This window comes from Pseudophryne corroboree, chromosome 1 (assembly GCF_028390025.1).
Source record: "Pseudophryne corroboree isolate aPseCor3 chromosome 1, aPseCor3.hap2, whole genome shotgun sequence".
Lineage (NCBI taxonomy): Eukaryota > Metazoa > Chordata > Amphibia > Anura > Myobatrachidae > Pseudophryne > Pseudophryne corroboree.
This window is the reverse complement of record NC_086444.1, coordinates 808,439,345-808,455,499: the sequence shown is the minus strand read 5'-3', so window position 1 is coordinate 808,455,499 and position 16,155 is coordinate 808,439,345. Positions and strand designations below refer to the sequence as shown.

Below are 16,155 nucleotides of genomic sequence, written 5' to 3'. Positions count from 1 at the left end.
CATGTTGAAGTCACCACATATTATTACATTGTCAGCACATATAGGATATAACGTGGATAAGACTGACCTGAAAAACTGGGGGCATTTAAGTTGCAGAGTACATAAGGCATATCATAAATAGAGACCTCCGCAATAAGAAAGCGACCACTAGGGTCAATTATTGTGGACAGAACAGATACAGACAGTGATTGCTTAGCTAATAATACAACACCCTGGGACTTGGAGTTAAATGGAGCAGACACCAGAACTTCCATCCCAACATATTCAGCTTAACAACTTCAGCAGGAAGTGAGTTTCCTGAAGGAACACAAGATCTAACTGTAGCTTATTTAAATAGAGCAATATTTTCTTACGCTTTGTTGGAAAGTAGAGCACCTAATATCTTAAACATAATGGAAGTAATATTAGAGATGTGCGGCGGGGACTTTTTCGTGTTTTGGTTCTGGTTCCATGCTCGTGTTTTGGATCTGGATTGGTTTTGCCAAAACCACCCTTTCGTGTTTTGGTTTTGGATCTGGATGATTTTTGAAAAAAGACATAAAAACAGCTAAAATCACAGAATGTGGGGGTAATTTTGATCCTAATGTATTATTACCCTCAAGAACATTAATTCCCCCACATATTCTCTCTATTCTGAACACCTCACAATATTGTTTTTAGCCCAAAAGGTTGCATCGAGGGGGCTGTATGACTAAGCTAAGCGACACAAGTGTGCAGCACAAACACCTGGCCCATCTTGGAGTGGCACTGCAGTGTCAGACAGGATGGCAGATTTAAAAAATAAGCCCCATACAGCACTTGATGCAAAGAAGAAAAAGTGGTGCAATGAGGAAGCTGGATGGCTAAGCTAAGCGACACAAGTGTGTGGCACAAACACCTGGTCCATCTAGGAGTGGCACTGCAGTGGCAGACAGGATGGCACTATTCAAAAACTAGGCCCCAAACAGCACATCATGCAAAAATGAAAGAGGTGCAATGAGGTAGCTGTATGACTAAGCTAAGCGACACAAGTGTGCGGCACAAACACCTGGACCATCTAGGAGTGGCACTGCAGTGGCAGACAGGATGGTACTTAAAAAAAACTTAGTCCCCAAACAGCACATCATGTAAAGAAGTAAAAGAGGTGCAATGAGGTAGCTGTATGGCTAAGCTAAGCGACACAAGTGTGCGGCAAACACCTGGCCCATCTAGGGTTGGCACTGCAGTTGCAGACAGGATGGCACTTAAAAAAACTAGTCCCCAAACAGCACATCATGCAAAGAAGTAAAAGAGGTGCAATGAGGTAGCTGTATGGCTAAGCTTAGCGACACAAGTGTGCGGCACAAACACCTGGCCCATCTAGGGTTGGCACTGCAGTCCCACTGCACTAATGGCAGATACCGGATGCACGTCTAACACCAACATAGCTGTCAAGGCCTCAGTTATCAGCTTTGCAACAGGATGACTGCTGTCATATTTCATCTTCCTCGCAAAGGACTGTTGGACAGTCATTTGCTTAGTTGAAGTAATACAAGTAGTCTTCCGACTTCCCTCTGGGTTGGACATATACGGCAATATCACTGGACTGGATTTATACGCCAGTACCACTGGATTTATATGGCAGTACCACTGGACATATACAGCAGTATCACTGGATTTATACGGAAGTATCACTGGACTTATACAGCAGTATCACTAGACTGGATTTATACGGCAATACCACTAGATTTATATGGCAGTACCGCTGGACATATACGGCAGTATCACTGGATTTATACGGCAGTACCACTGGATATATACGGCAGTATCACTGGACTGGATTTATAGCCAGTACCACTGGATTTATACGGCAGTACCACTGGACATATACAGCAGTATTACTGGATTTATACGGCAGTACCACTGGACATATACGGCAGTACCACTGGACATATACGGCAGTACCACTGGACTGGATTTATATGGCAGTATCACTGGACTTATATGGCAGTATCACTGGACTTAGACGGCAGTACCACTGGACTTAGACGGCAGCACAGGGACACCACCACTGGACTGATGCAGGACAACACAGCACCACTGGACTGGACTTATACAGCAGCACTGAACATATGGCAGCAGAGGACACCACCACTGTGACTGAACTGATGCAGCATAATACACTACACTGGACTGAGCAGAACAAGACAGCACTGGAATCGCACCCCACTTTCCCTCCCGCACAGACACCGAGGACGGAGACACGTCCTCTCGCTACACTCTCCAATTCCAGAGTGAAAATGGCGGTGACACACGCCTCCTTATATGGAATCCAAAACCCGCGAGTATTCCGACAGCAGGATGGTGATGTTTTTCCTCGTTCTGGCTTCGGAGTCAGGTGGGAAAACCCGAGCCGGGCTCGGATCCTGGTTTGGGTAGTGAAGTCCTGTAGGGTTCGATTCTCAGGGAACCGAACCCGCTCATCTCTAAGTAATATATAACATGCACTGACTGCGTAAGAGGTGGCTTACCAGATCCAGACAAGCTGGAAAAGAACCCAATGGCGAATGGGAACAGCATAACTATAAAACAAACACAACAGAGTAGTCAAGATGTTTACATGCTCTCCATGTGGGACTGTGCAGCTCAAGTAATAGGAATGAAGCAGTGCAGCCACATCGTATTGTACATGCACCAATTTGTTCTGGCCTGTGGCGGGGGACTACAGGTGTCTTCTGCAGAGACGAGTTCTCCCACGGATACCTTGCTTGCACAAGTGCAAGAGTCAGAAAAAAGGAGCAAGTAACCTATTGACCAACCTTAGAAGCGAATGCCCTGGCAAACTAACGTGATGATACAGTACTTACCATAAAGTAGCTGATCCCTGTCATTGGGGCGCACCGCACCCTTGCAAACCACCTGACAAACACACAAAGGCCCCTGTCCCATAATAACTACTAGATAACTACTAGTGGAATAGTCTCCCATCAGAGGTGGTAGAGGCTAAGACTGTAGAGCAATTTAAACATGCTTGGGATAGGCATATGAATATCCTTACAAAGAATTAAGGTTCAAAAAGGGTTGAAATTACCTAAAGGATAAAAAAAAGGGGGCAGACTAGATGGGCCAAGTGGTTCTTATCTGCCGTCAAATTCTATGTTTCTATGTTTAGATAACATATTAACATAGTAACATAGTATTTGAGGTTGAATAGAGGCAAATTGCCCATCGTGTTCAACCTGTTTTAAGTTGTGATGATTCTACATACTTGCTAAATAATGTTTTATGACTAGTTAGCTACTATAACTCATGTTACCCCCGGATTAACCACGTTGATATTTTAAGTATTATAACCTTGGATAGCTTTTTCATTCAGAAATTTATCCATTCCTTTTTTAATCCAATTACAGAGTCCGCCATTACCACCTTCCCTGGCAGGGAATTCCACATCCTGATTGCCCTAACAGTGAAGAACCCTTTCCTCCGTTGCATTCGGAACTTTCTCTCCTCCAGTGGCAGTGAGTGCCCACGTGTCCTAAACTGTGTTCTTTTAATAAATAATTCCTCTGATAACTCTTTGTGATGTCCCTTTACATATTTGAAGATATTAATAATATCTCCTCTTAGGCGCCTCTTTTCTAGTATATACATATTCAGCCTAGTAAGTCTTTCCTTATAGTCCAGTCCTTCTAGGCCTTTAATCAATTTAGTAGCTCGCCTTTGAACACTTTCGAGTTCACTGATGTCTTTTTTATACAATGGTGCCCAAAACTGAACACAATATTCCAGGTGCGGACGTACCAATGCCTTATACAGCGGTATGATTACATCCGAGTCCCTTGTCTCAATTCCCCTTTTTATGCACGCTAGCACCTTACTTGCCTTCTTTACTGCGTTTTGACATTGTGTATGGTTATTAAGCCTATTATCAATGAATACCCCCAAATCTTTTTCCAACTCTGTTTCCCCTAGGCGTTCCCCATTTAATATGTAGGATGCAAGTTTGTTTTTAGTTCCAAAATGCATAACCTTGCATTTGTCTGTATTGAACCTCATTTTCCATTTAGACGCCCAGAGTTCAAGTTTAGATAGATCATTCTGCAAGGACTCCACATCCAGTTCTGAATTAATTACCTTACACAGTTTAGTATCATCTGCAAAGATTGACACTGTGCTTTCCAGGCCTATTTCTAGGTCATTGATAAATATGTTGAACAGTAGTGGTCCGAGTTCGGACCCTTCTGGTATTCCGCTGACTACTGGGGACCAGGTTGAGGACATCCCATTGACCACTACTCGCTGTACCCTGCTATCCAACCAGCTGCTTATTCATGTGCAAATAGTTTTTCCTAGGCCAATCTCCTTTAATTTGATCATCAATCTCCTGTGAGGAACTGTATTGAGGGTTTTTGCAAAATCTAGGAAGACCACATCCACTGCTTTTCCTTGATCAAGATTATTGCTCACTTCCTCGTAGAAGCTAATTAAGTTAGTCTGACATTACCTGTCCCTCACAAACCCATGCTGGTTCTTGCTAATAATCCTAGCGGACTTTAGATACTCCTGTATGACGTCCCTTAGAATTCCTTCCAATATTTTCCCCACTATAGATGTTAAACTAACTGGTCTGTAGTTTCCCGGAAGATTTTTGGATCCCTTTTTAAATAATGGCACTACCTCAGCTATACGCCAATCCTTCGGTACCATGCCTGATCTAATTGAACTATTGAAAATCAAGTTATAGGGGTCGTGCTAGTTGTGAACTAAGCTCCATAAGAACCCTCGGGTGAAGTCCATCAGGACCAGGTGATTTATTAATCTTAATTTTGCTTAGTCTCTCCGGGACTACTTCTTCGCTTAAACAAGTATCTGACCATGAATCATTACTGTCACAATTGTTATGCTCTACTCCCACCATCAGTTCTTCACTGGTGAATACTGATGAAAAGAATTTGTTCAGTATTTCCGCTTTTATTTCGTCATCATTTATCAATTCTCCTAATTCATCTTTTAATGGACCTATAGTCTCCTTTTTTAACCTTTTACCGTTTATGTATTTAAAAAACTTTTTAGGATTGGTTTTACTCTCTATAGCGATTTGCTTTTCATTTTCCATTTTATCTGCTCTTATTGCTTTTTTGCATTTCTTATTACACTCCTTGTAATACTTGAAAGACTCCTCCTTTCCATTAGATTTAAATGCTTTGAAAGCCCGCTTTTTTTATCCATTTCTGCCTTAACCTTCTTGTTAAGCCACATCGTTTTGAGTTTTTAATACTCCTGCGTTTACTGCCCATGGGAATAAAGTTATGAATATTGCTATCCAGCAACCCTTTTAAAACATCCCACATTTCCGTTACATCCAGAGCTGGATTAAGAGGGGGCATGATGGTAAAGTGTTCTCTCTCATATATTGAAAAGAAAAGGGAGGGTGGAGTCCAAGCAGGGGGACAGGGCTACACAGCACTGTACAGTCAGGTAAGTGGAAGAGAGCACAATAATTTTTGTATGTATGTATATTTATCTCTATCTATCTATATATATATATATATATATACATACACATACATACAAACGGAGAACCCAGCACTCACCAAAGTAAACTCACTTATCCTCAACAACTCAATAAATAAATGATGGGGGTTTAGTTGGTGGATTGGCCAATGCACGGAAGCCTGTATACCGATTCAAGGTACCCCACCTTCATACAGGTCCTACACTATCACAGAGTCTTAAAACCTGACTACCACACTGCTGCATCATCTGCCTGCTAGATGTAATGTGTACCTGCCACAGACTTTATGGCTTTTAAAGGCACACTAGTCACCTATTGCACTGGCTCAAAGATGATTGCTAAAAAACAGCTGAGACAGGTTCAGGATAATAAAGTCCACACAGGGGTGCATGAGAAAGCTAGTGGCCACGGTTAATAAGAGCTAACCATAGATTAACCCCTTCATATACACACACAGAGTAAAAACCACAGCACTCACCGCACCAGAAGCGGGGCACAGCTATGCACTTACCACTCACAGGGTGGGGTGCATGTAACACTGCACTCTCCACCACAGAAGCGGGGTACACAGCTGTACTTACCACTCACAGGGCGGGGTGCATGTAGCCCATGACCACATCGCTCTAATAAATACAAACAGAGAACCCAGCACTCACCAAAGTAAACTCACTTATCCTCAACAATTCAATAAATAAATGATGGGGGTTTAGTTGGTGGATTGGCCAATGCACGGAAGCCTGTATACCGATTCAAGGTACCCCACCTTCATACAGGTCCTACACTATCACAGAGTCTTAAAACCTGACTACCACACTGCTGCATCATCTGCCTGCTAGATGTAATGTGTACCTGCCACAGACTTTATGGCTTTTAAAGGCACACTAGTCACCTATTGCACTGGCTCAAAGATGATTGCTAAAAAACAGCTGAGACAGGTTCAGGATAATAAAGTCCACACAGGGGTGCATGAGAAAGCTAGTGGCCACGGTTAATAAGAGCTAAATCTGTAAAAGCCCATTCCACGAGGAAAGTGGGCTCTTCTTGGGCGGCTGCCCGAGGGGTCTCGGCTTTACAACTTTGCCGAGCTGCTACTTGGTCGGGTTCAAACGCATTTGCAAAATTCTACAAGTTTGATACCCTGGCTGAGGAGGACCTTGAGTTGCTCATTCGGTGCTGCAGAGTCATCCGCACTCTCCCGCCCGTTTGGGAGCTTTGGTATAATCCCCATGGTCCTTACAGAGTTCCCAGCATCCACTAGGACGTCAGAGAAAATAAGAATTTACTCACCGGTAATTATATTTCTCGTAATCCGTAGTGGATGCTGGGAACTCCATAAGGACCATGGGGAATAGCGGGCTCCGAAGGAGACTGGGCACATCTAAGAAAGAATTAGGACTACCTGGTGTGCACTGGCTCCTCCCTCTATGCCCCTCCTCCAGACCTCAGTTAGGAAACTGTGCCCGGAAGAGCTGACACAATAAGGAAAGGATTTGGAATCCCGGGTAAGACTCATACCAGCCACACCAATCACACCGTACAACTCGTGATACTATACCCAGTTAACAGTATGAATAACAACTGAGCCTCTCAACAGATGGCTCCAAACAATAACCCTTTAGTTAAGCAATAACTATATACAGGTATTGCAGACAATCCGCACTTGGGATGGGCGCCCAGCATCCACTACGGACTACGAGAAATAGAATTACCGGTGAGTAAATTCTTATTTTCTCTGACGTCCTAATGGATGCTGGGAACTCTGTAAGGACCATGGGGATTATACCAAAGCTCCCAAACGGGCGGGAGAGTGCGGATGACTCTGCAGCACCGAATGAGCAACTCAAGGTCCTCCTCAGCCAGGGTATCAAACTTGTAGAATTTTGCAAATGCGTTTGAACCCGACCAAGTAGCAGCTCGGCAAAGTTGTAAAGCCGAGACCCCTCGGGCAGCCGCCCAAGAAGAGTCCACTTTCCTCGTGGAATGGGCTTTTACAGATTTAGGATGGGGCAGTCCAGCCGCAGAATGTGCAAGTTGAATCGTGCTACAGATCCAGCGAGCAATAGTCTGCTTTGAAGCAGGAGCACCCAGCTTGTTGGGTGCATACAGGATAAATAGCGAGTCAGTCTTCCTGACTCTAGCCGTCCTGGAAACATAGATTTTCAGGGCCCTGACTACATCTAGCAACTTGGAATCCTCCAAGTCCCGAGTAGCCGCAGGCACCACAATAGAGTGGTTCAAATGAAACGCTGATACCACCTTAGGAAGAAATTGGGGACGAGTCCTCAATTCCGCCCTATCCATATGGAAAATCAGATAAGGGCTTTTACAAGACAAAGCCGCCAATTCTGACACACGCCTGGCCGAAGCCAAGGCCAACAGCATGACCACTTTCCACGTGAGATATTTTAGCTCCACGGTTTTAAGTGGCTCAAACCAATGCGACTTTAGGAAATCCAACACCACGTTGAGATCCCAAGGTGCCACTGGAGGCACAAAAGGGGGCTGAATATGCAGCACTCCCTTAACAAAAGTCTGAACTTCAGGCCGTGAAGACAGTACTTTTTGGAAGAAAATCGACAGAGCCGAAATCTGGACCTTAATGGAACCCAATTTGAGGCCCATAGTCACCCCTGACTGTAGGAAGTGCAGAAAACGACCCAGCTGAAATTCCTCCGTTGGGGCCTTCCTGGCCTCACACCAAGCAACATATTTTCGCCATATGCGGTGATAATGTATTTGCGGTCACATCCTTCCTAGCTTTAATCAGCGTAGGGATGACTTCCTCTGGAATGCCCTTTTCCTTCAGGATCCGGTGTTCAACCGCCATGCCGTCAAACGTAGTCGCGGTAAGTCTTGGAACAGACAGGGCCCCTGCTGCAGCAGGTCCTGTCTGAGCGGCAGAGGCCATGGGTCCTCTGAGATCATTTCTTGAAGTTCTGGGTACCAAGCTCTTCTTGGCCAATCCGGAACAATGATTATAGTTATTACTCTTCTCCTTCTTATTCTCCTCAGTACCTTGGGTATGAGAGGAAGAGGAGGGAACACATAAACCGACTGGTACACCCACGGTGTCACTAGAGCGTCCACAGCTATCGCCTGAGGGTCCCTTGACCTGGCGCAATATCTTTTTAGCTTTTTATTGAGGCGGGACGCCATCATGTCCACCTGTGGTCATTCCCACCGGTGTACAATCAGCTTGAAGACTTCTGGATGAAGTCCCCACTCTCCCGGGTGGAGGTTGTGTCTGCTGAGGAAGTCTGCTTCCCAGTTTTCCACTCCCGGAATGAACACTGCTGACAGTGCTATCACGTGATTCTCCGCCCATCGAAGAATCCTTGTGGCTTCTGCCATTGCTATCCTGCTTCTTGTGCCGCCCTGTCGATTTACATGGGCGACAGCCGTGATGTTGTCTGACTGAATCAGCACCGGTTGATTTTGAAGCAGGGATTCTGTTTTACTCAGGGCATTGTAAATGACCCGTAGTTCCAGAATATTTATATGCAAGGAAGTTTTTGTCCTTGGACGTTTTCTTCCCTGAGTGACTGCCCCCCACCCTCGGAGGCTTGCATTCGTGGTCACCAGGACCCAGTCCTGTATGCCGAATCTGCGGCCTTCACGAAGATGAGCACTCTGCAGCCACCACAGCAGAGACACCCTGGCCCTTGGTGACAGGGTGATCCACCGATGCATCTGAAGATGCGATTCGGACCACTTGTCCAAGAGATCCCACTGGAAGATCCTCGCATGGAACCTGCCAAAGGGAAACGATTCGTAAGAGCTAAAATCTTTCCCAGGATTCGCGTGCAGTGATGCACCGACACCTGTTTTGGTTGCAGGAGGTCCCTGACCAGAGATGATAATTCCTGGGCCTTCTCCTCCGGGAGAAAAACCTTCTTCTGTTCTGTGTCCAGAATCATACCCAGGAACAGCAGACGCGTCGCGGGAATCAGCTGCGACTTTGGGATATTCAGGATCCAGCCGTGCTGATGCAGCACTTCCTGAGATTGTGCTACGCTGACTAGCAACTGCTCCTTGGACCTCGCCTTTTCAGGAGATCGTCCACGTACGGGATAATTATAACTCCCTTCTTTCTAAGGAGTATCGTCATTTTGGCCATTACCTTGGTAAATACCCTCGGTGCCGTGGACAGACCAAACGGCAACATCTGGCATTGGTAATGACAGTCTTGTACCACAAACCTGAGGTACTCCTGGTGAGGCTGGTACATGGGGACACCCTCTTCCAGGCTTGTATAACCGCCCTGGGCGATTCCATCTTGAACTTGAACTTCCTTATATAAGTGTTCAAGAATTTTAAATTTAGGATGGGTCTCACCGAACCATCTAGTTTCGGTACCACAACATTGTGGAATAGTAACCCCGCCCCTGTTGAAGGGGGGGGGTACCTTGATTATCACCTGCTGGAAGTACAGCTTGTGAATAGCGTCCAGTACTACCTCCCTTTCTTCGGGAGCAGTCGGCAAGGAAGATTTGAGGTAACGGCGAGGGGGAGTGGCCTCTAACTCCAGCTTGTATCCCTGAGATACCACTTGTAGAACCCAGGGATCTACCTGTGAGCGAACCCACTGGTCGCTGAAGTTCCGGAGACGCGCCCCCACCGCACCTGGCTCCGCCTGTGGAGCCCCAGCGTCATGCGGTGGACTTTAGAGAAAGCGGGGGAGGATTTTGGTTCCAGGGAACTGGCTGTCTGGTGCAGCTTTTTCCCTCTTCCCCTGCCTCTGGGCAGAAAGGAAGCGCCTCTGACCCGCTTGCCTTTTTGTGGCCGAAAGGACTGTACCTGATAATACGGTGCTTTCTTCGGCTGTGAGGAAACCTGAGGTAAAAATGTCGACTTCCCAGCTGTTGCTGTGGATACTAGGTCCGAGAGACCCTCCCCAAACAATTCCTCACTCTTATAAGGCAAAACCTCCATGTGCCTTTTAGAATCAGCATCACCTGTCCACTGCCGAGTCCATAATACTCTTCTGGCAGAAATGGACATTGCATTAATTTTAGATGCCAGCCGGCAAATATTCCTCTGTGCATCTCTCATATATAAGACCACGTCTTTAAAATGCTCTATGGTTAGCAAAATAGTATCCCTGTCTAGTATCCATATTATCTGACAGGGTATCGGACCAAGCTGCTGCAGCACTACACACTGAAGCAATTGCAGGTCTCAGTATAATACCTGAGTGTGTATATACAGACTTCAGGATAGCTTCCTGCTTTTTATCAGCAGGCCCCTTTAAGGCGGCCGTATCCTGAGACGGCAGTGACACCTTTTTTGCCAAGCGTGTGAGCGCCTTCTCCACCCTAGGGGACGTCTCCCAACGTAACCTGTCCTTTGGCGGGACAGGGTACGCCATCAGTAACGTTTTAGAAATTACTATTTTCTTATCGGGGGGAACCCCACTTCACACACTTTATTCAATTCATCTGATGGGGGAAGAACCACTGGATGCTTTTTCTCCCCAACTATAATACCCTTTTTTGTGGTAACTGGGTTAATGTCAGAAATGTGCAACACATTTTTTATTGCCGTAATCATACAACGGATAGCCCTTGTGGATTTTACATTTGTCTCGTCGTCGTCTACACTGGAGTCAGACTCCGTGTCGACATCTGTGTCTGCCATCTGAGGTAGCGGGCGTTTTTGAGCCCCTGATGGCTTGAGACGCCTGGGCAGGCATGAGCTGAGAAGCCGGCTGTCCCACTGCTGTACGTCATCTAGCCTTTTATGTAAAGGAGTTGACACTGTCGGTTAATACCTTCCACATAACCACCCACTCCGGTGTCGACCCCGCAGGGGGTGACATCACACTTATCGGCACCTGCTCCGCCTCCATATAATCTTCCTCATCAATCATGTCGACACAGCCGTACCGACACACGCACACACACAGGGAATGCTCTGACTGAGGACAGGACCCCACAAAGTCCTTTGGGGAGACAGAGAGAGAGTATGCCAGCACACACCAGAGCGCTATATAATGCAGGGATTCACACTACACACAGTGATTTTTCCCCTATAGCTGCTATAAATATACAGTTTGCGCCTATATTTAGTGCCCCCCCCCTCTCTTTTTCACCCTATTGAGCCTGGAAACTGCAGGGGAGAGCCTGGGGAGCGTCCCTCCAGCGGAGCCGTGAGAGGAAATGGCGCCAGTGTGCTGAGGGAGATAGCCCCGCCCCCTTCTCGGCGGACTTCTCCCGCTTTTTTAAGGATATTTTTGGCAGGGGATTTTACACATATATAGTCTTACTGACTATATTATGTGTTTTATGCAAATATAAGGTACTCTTATTGCAGCCCAGGGCGCCCCCCCCCCCCAGCGCCCTGCACCCATCAGTGACCGGAGTGTGTGGTGTGCATGGGAAGCAATGGCGCACAGCTGCAGTGCTGTGCGCTACCTTAATGAAGACCGGAGTCTTCAGCCGCCGATTTCCTGGACGTTCTTCTTGTTTCTGGCTCTGCAAGGGGGACGGCGGCGCGGCTCCGGACGACCGAGGCTGGGCCTGTGTTCGATCCCTCTGGAGATGATGGTGTCCAGTAGCCTAGAAGCCCAAGTTAGCTGCAAGCAGGTAGGTTCGCTTCTCTCCCCTAAGTCCCTCGTAGCAGTGAGTCTGTTGCCAGCAGATCTCACTGAAAATAAAAAACCTAAATATATACTTTCTTTTCTAGGAGCTCAGGAGAGCCCCTAGTGTGCAACCAGTTTGGCCGGGCACAGAATTCTAACTGAGGTCTGGAGGAGGGGCATAGAGGGAGGAGCCAGTGCACACCAGGTAGTCCTAATTCTTTATTAGATGTGCCCAGTCTCCTTCGGAGCCCGCTATTCCCCATGGTCCTTACGGAGTTCCCAGCATCCACTAGGACGTCAGAGAATATATATATATATATATATATATATATATATATATATATATATTACATACCGCACATCTGTACATAGGCATACTGTACATACACACACATACTGTACAGTAGCATACATGCACACAGCATACATACACAGTATACATGCACACAGGATACATACGTACACACACACTATACATGCACACAGCATACATACACACACAGTATACATGCGCACAACATACACACACAGTACACATGCATGCATACATACTCACAGCATGCATACATACATACATAGTATACATGCACACAGGCATACTTACATACACAAAACAGATGCACACAGCATGCATGCATATACACACACACAGTATACATGCACACACAGTACACAGGCATGCATTGCATACAGCATACATAAAAACACACACACAGAATAAATGCACACAGCATTCATTCACACACACACTATACATGCACACAGCATACATACTTAGTTACTCACATAGTATCCATGTACATAGCCATGTACACACCCATTAACAGTAAACACAACACCCCCCTCCTCACCCCCGCACCTTATACACATACATGGCTACTCACAAACTGCTGCAGTACAATTTATTATAAACTACCCCTCCATCCATGATCCCACACACATACAGAATGTGAGACACGCACCTTGCTTCTGCAGAGTCACACACAGTGGGAGCCGAAGACAGCAGAGAGAGGAGCTGTCCCGTGCGCTTCCGCTGCAGCTCCCCCTACAGGCAGACAGCAGCAGCCAGGTTCTCACTGTCACTCGGACAGTGTAAGGAGGAGGGAGCTGCTGCTGCTAATTAAAAATAAATGCTAAAAAAAACGGACAGCAGCACTGATGGATCGGCGGCCAGGGGGGTTTCTAGGTACTCGGAAACCCCCCCCTGCGTGCGCGTATGAGCGCATGCACTTTTATACCTAGGATAAGGTTTTCTATTGAAAAACGTTTGCAAGCACTGTGAACTTTGGCCCCCATTCCGAGTTGATCGCTAGCTGCCGTTGTTCGCAGCGATCAGGCTAAAAATCGGCACTTCAGCGCATGCGTATCGCACGGCGTACTTTCACAAAAGCCGATGCAGTTTTCCACAAGTTCTAGCGACGTTTTTCAGTCGCACTGCTGGCCGCAGAGTGATTGACAGGAAGTGGGAGTTTCTGGGTGGTAACTGACTGTTTTCGGGGAGTGTGTGTAAAAACGCAGGCGTGCCAGATAAAAACGCAGGAGTGGCTGGGGAAACGTAGGCGTGGCTGCCCGAACGCAGGGCGTGTTTGTGACGTCAAAACAGGAACTAAACAGATTGAAGTGATCGCTAGCTAGGAGTAAGTCTCGAGCTACTCAGAAAATGCACAATCTTTTTTTGTAGCAGCGCTGCCATCCTTTCGTTTGCACTTCTGCTAAGCTAAGATACACTCCCAGAGGGCGGCGGCTTAGCGTTTGCACTGTTGCTAAAAGCAGCTAGTGAGCGATCAAGTCGGAATGAGGGCCTATATCTTTTACGTTTGGAGTGTGTTTTCTATACACAAGAGTGCAGTGTATTCTTTCCACGGATTTGCTTTACAGTAAAGGCAAGCAACCATGTGCTTAATAACACTAGGGGGTAAATTTACTAAGGTGGGAGGTTTTTTTTAGAACTGTTGATGTGGCTCATAGCAACCACTCAGATTTTTACTTAACATTTATCTAGCTGCTTCTAGAAGATTTATAGAATCTGATTGGTTGCTATGAGCAACATCACCAGTTCTAAAAAAAACTCCCACATTAGTAAATTTACCCCTAGAGCTCATCTTGGCATCACTGGTGTGGTTGGTTCAGAGGTAATATAAGCAAAAAGTGGTTTACTACTACTGTGGCACTACAAGTCTGCGCAAGCATTTGACTGTTTAGTAATACCGGCGCTTGCCTGCCTACTATGCAGTTCAATAAATAACATACACACAACCTTTTCATTAAATTTAAACATCATAAACCCGTAATTCACCTTTTTTATTGAACTCATAAATGCAAAGGGAATCTTCATTACTGAAATAGTCCATAAGGAAATTAAAACCATAACAAAGGGATGCAATTTCCCTTAAACAGCAGAGTAAACCACTAAGACCAGTGTTTTACATAAATACAGCTTTTTAGATCTGTTTGCCATTGTTAGGTTTAGCTTCTGAATCTGAAGTTAGAAAATAAAAACAGAATCTAAACAGAAGAAGGAAATACGTAGTGTTTGGGTAAGAAAAACAAATGTACTCAAATTCTACATGGTATGGCTTGAACCAAAAACCACATGTTAAACAAAATGCAATATCTACTTAAGGCAAAAAGACAGAAGTTCATAGTATTATTTGGTAAAAGACCATGGGCCGGATGTAATGCGTCCAAGTCGGCCAGAGGTGTGGGTTGCCAGCTGAACACGGATGGTTCTTTAAAGCAGCAATCATTTACAAGGCATAGCTTTGCCTATGGTATATTGCATATTTGGCTATGTTGGTAACAGACCACCTAACCAGTAAGGTGATATTAGATCCAGAAAAAAACACAATAATTCCCCAGCACTTACTTCCAGTATGTAGGCAATGGAGGTAATTCCGAGTCGATCGCAGCAGCAAATTTGTTAGCAGTTGGGTAAAACAATGGGGGTAATTCCAAGTTGATCGCAGCAGGAAATTTTTTAGCAGTTGGGCAAAACCATGTGCACTGCAGGTGTGGCAGATATAACATTTGCAGAGAGAGTTAGATTTGGTTGGGTTATTTTATTTCTGTGCAGGGTAAATACTGGCTGCTTTATTTTTACACTGCAAATTAGATTGCAGATTGAACACACCACACCCAAATCTAACTCTCTCTGCACATGTTATATCTGCCTTCCCTGCAGTGCACATGGTTTTGCCCAATTGCTAACAGAATTCCTGCTGCGATCAACTTGGAATTACCCCCACTGTGCACTGCAGGGGGGGCAGATATAACATTTGCAGAGAGAGTTAGATTTGGGTGAGTTATTTTGTTTCTGTGCAGGGTAAATACTGGCTGCTTTATTTTTACACTGCAATTTAGATTTCAGTTTGAACACACCACACCCAAATCTAAGGGGCCCTACTCACTGGCCGACCCGCCGCCGAGCTGCCCGACGGCGGATACGGCCGACGAGCGACCCGGCGGCGGCGGGGGGGCAGTGACGGGGGGAGTGAAGTTTCTTCACTCCCCCCGTCACCCGGCTGCATTGAAGTGCAGGCTAATATGGACGAGATCGTCCATATTGGCCTGCAATCACAGCCGACGGGAGACCAGCGATGAACGAGCGCGGGGACGCGCATCGTTCATCGCTGGAGTCTCCACACTGAAAGATATGAACGAGTTCTCGTTCATTTATGAACGAGATCGTTCATATCTTTCAGTATATCGGCCAGTGTGTAGGGCCTATTACTCTCTCTGCAAATGTTATATCTGCCACACCTGCAGTGCAAATGGTTTTGCCCAACTGCTAACAAATTTGCTGCTGCGATCAACTCGGAATTACCCCCAATATGTGCAGCTAAACAATGAGAGAGATTCCTCTCTCTCTCTCATTGTTTGGAAGGTATCATTCCAATATCCCTCCCACAAGGAGCTTAAATTTCCATTACAGGTTGAGTATCCCATATCCAAAATCCCACATTTTTGGGTCCGCTACTGAGATAATGACATATATATTATATATCTACATACATCTATACATATAATATAATATATATGTCATTATCTCCGTAACGGCCGCAAAAAATGTGGGATTTTGAATTTTGAATAAGGGATACTCAAC

The 16,155-nt window shown here is 45.8% G+C and overlaps 1 long non-coding RNA gene across 1 annotated transcript in view; it reads right to left on the bottom strand.

Moving 5' to 3' along the window:
* Nucleotides 1-13,091, bottom strand: part of LOC134948903 (uncharacterized) — a 72,416-nt gene extending 59,325 nt beyond the window's left edge. Inside the window, exon 1 of the long non-coding RNA XR_010183060.1 lies at nt 13,016-13,091. This is a non-coding gene — a long non-coding RNA (uncharacterized LOC134948903). The remainder of the gene's footprint in view (nt 1-13,015) is intronic.
* Nucleotides 13,092-16,155: the final 3,064 nt, after the last annotated feature.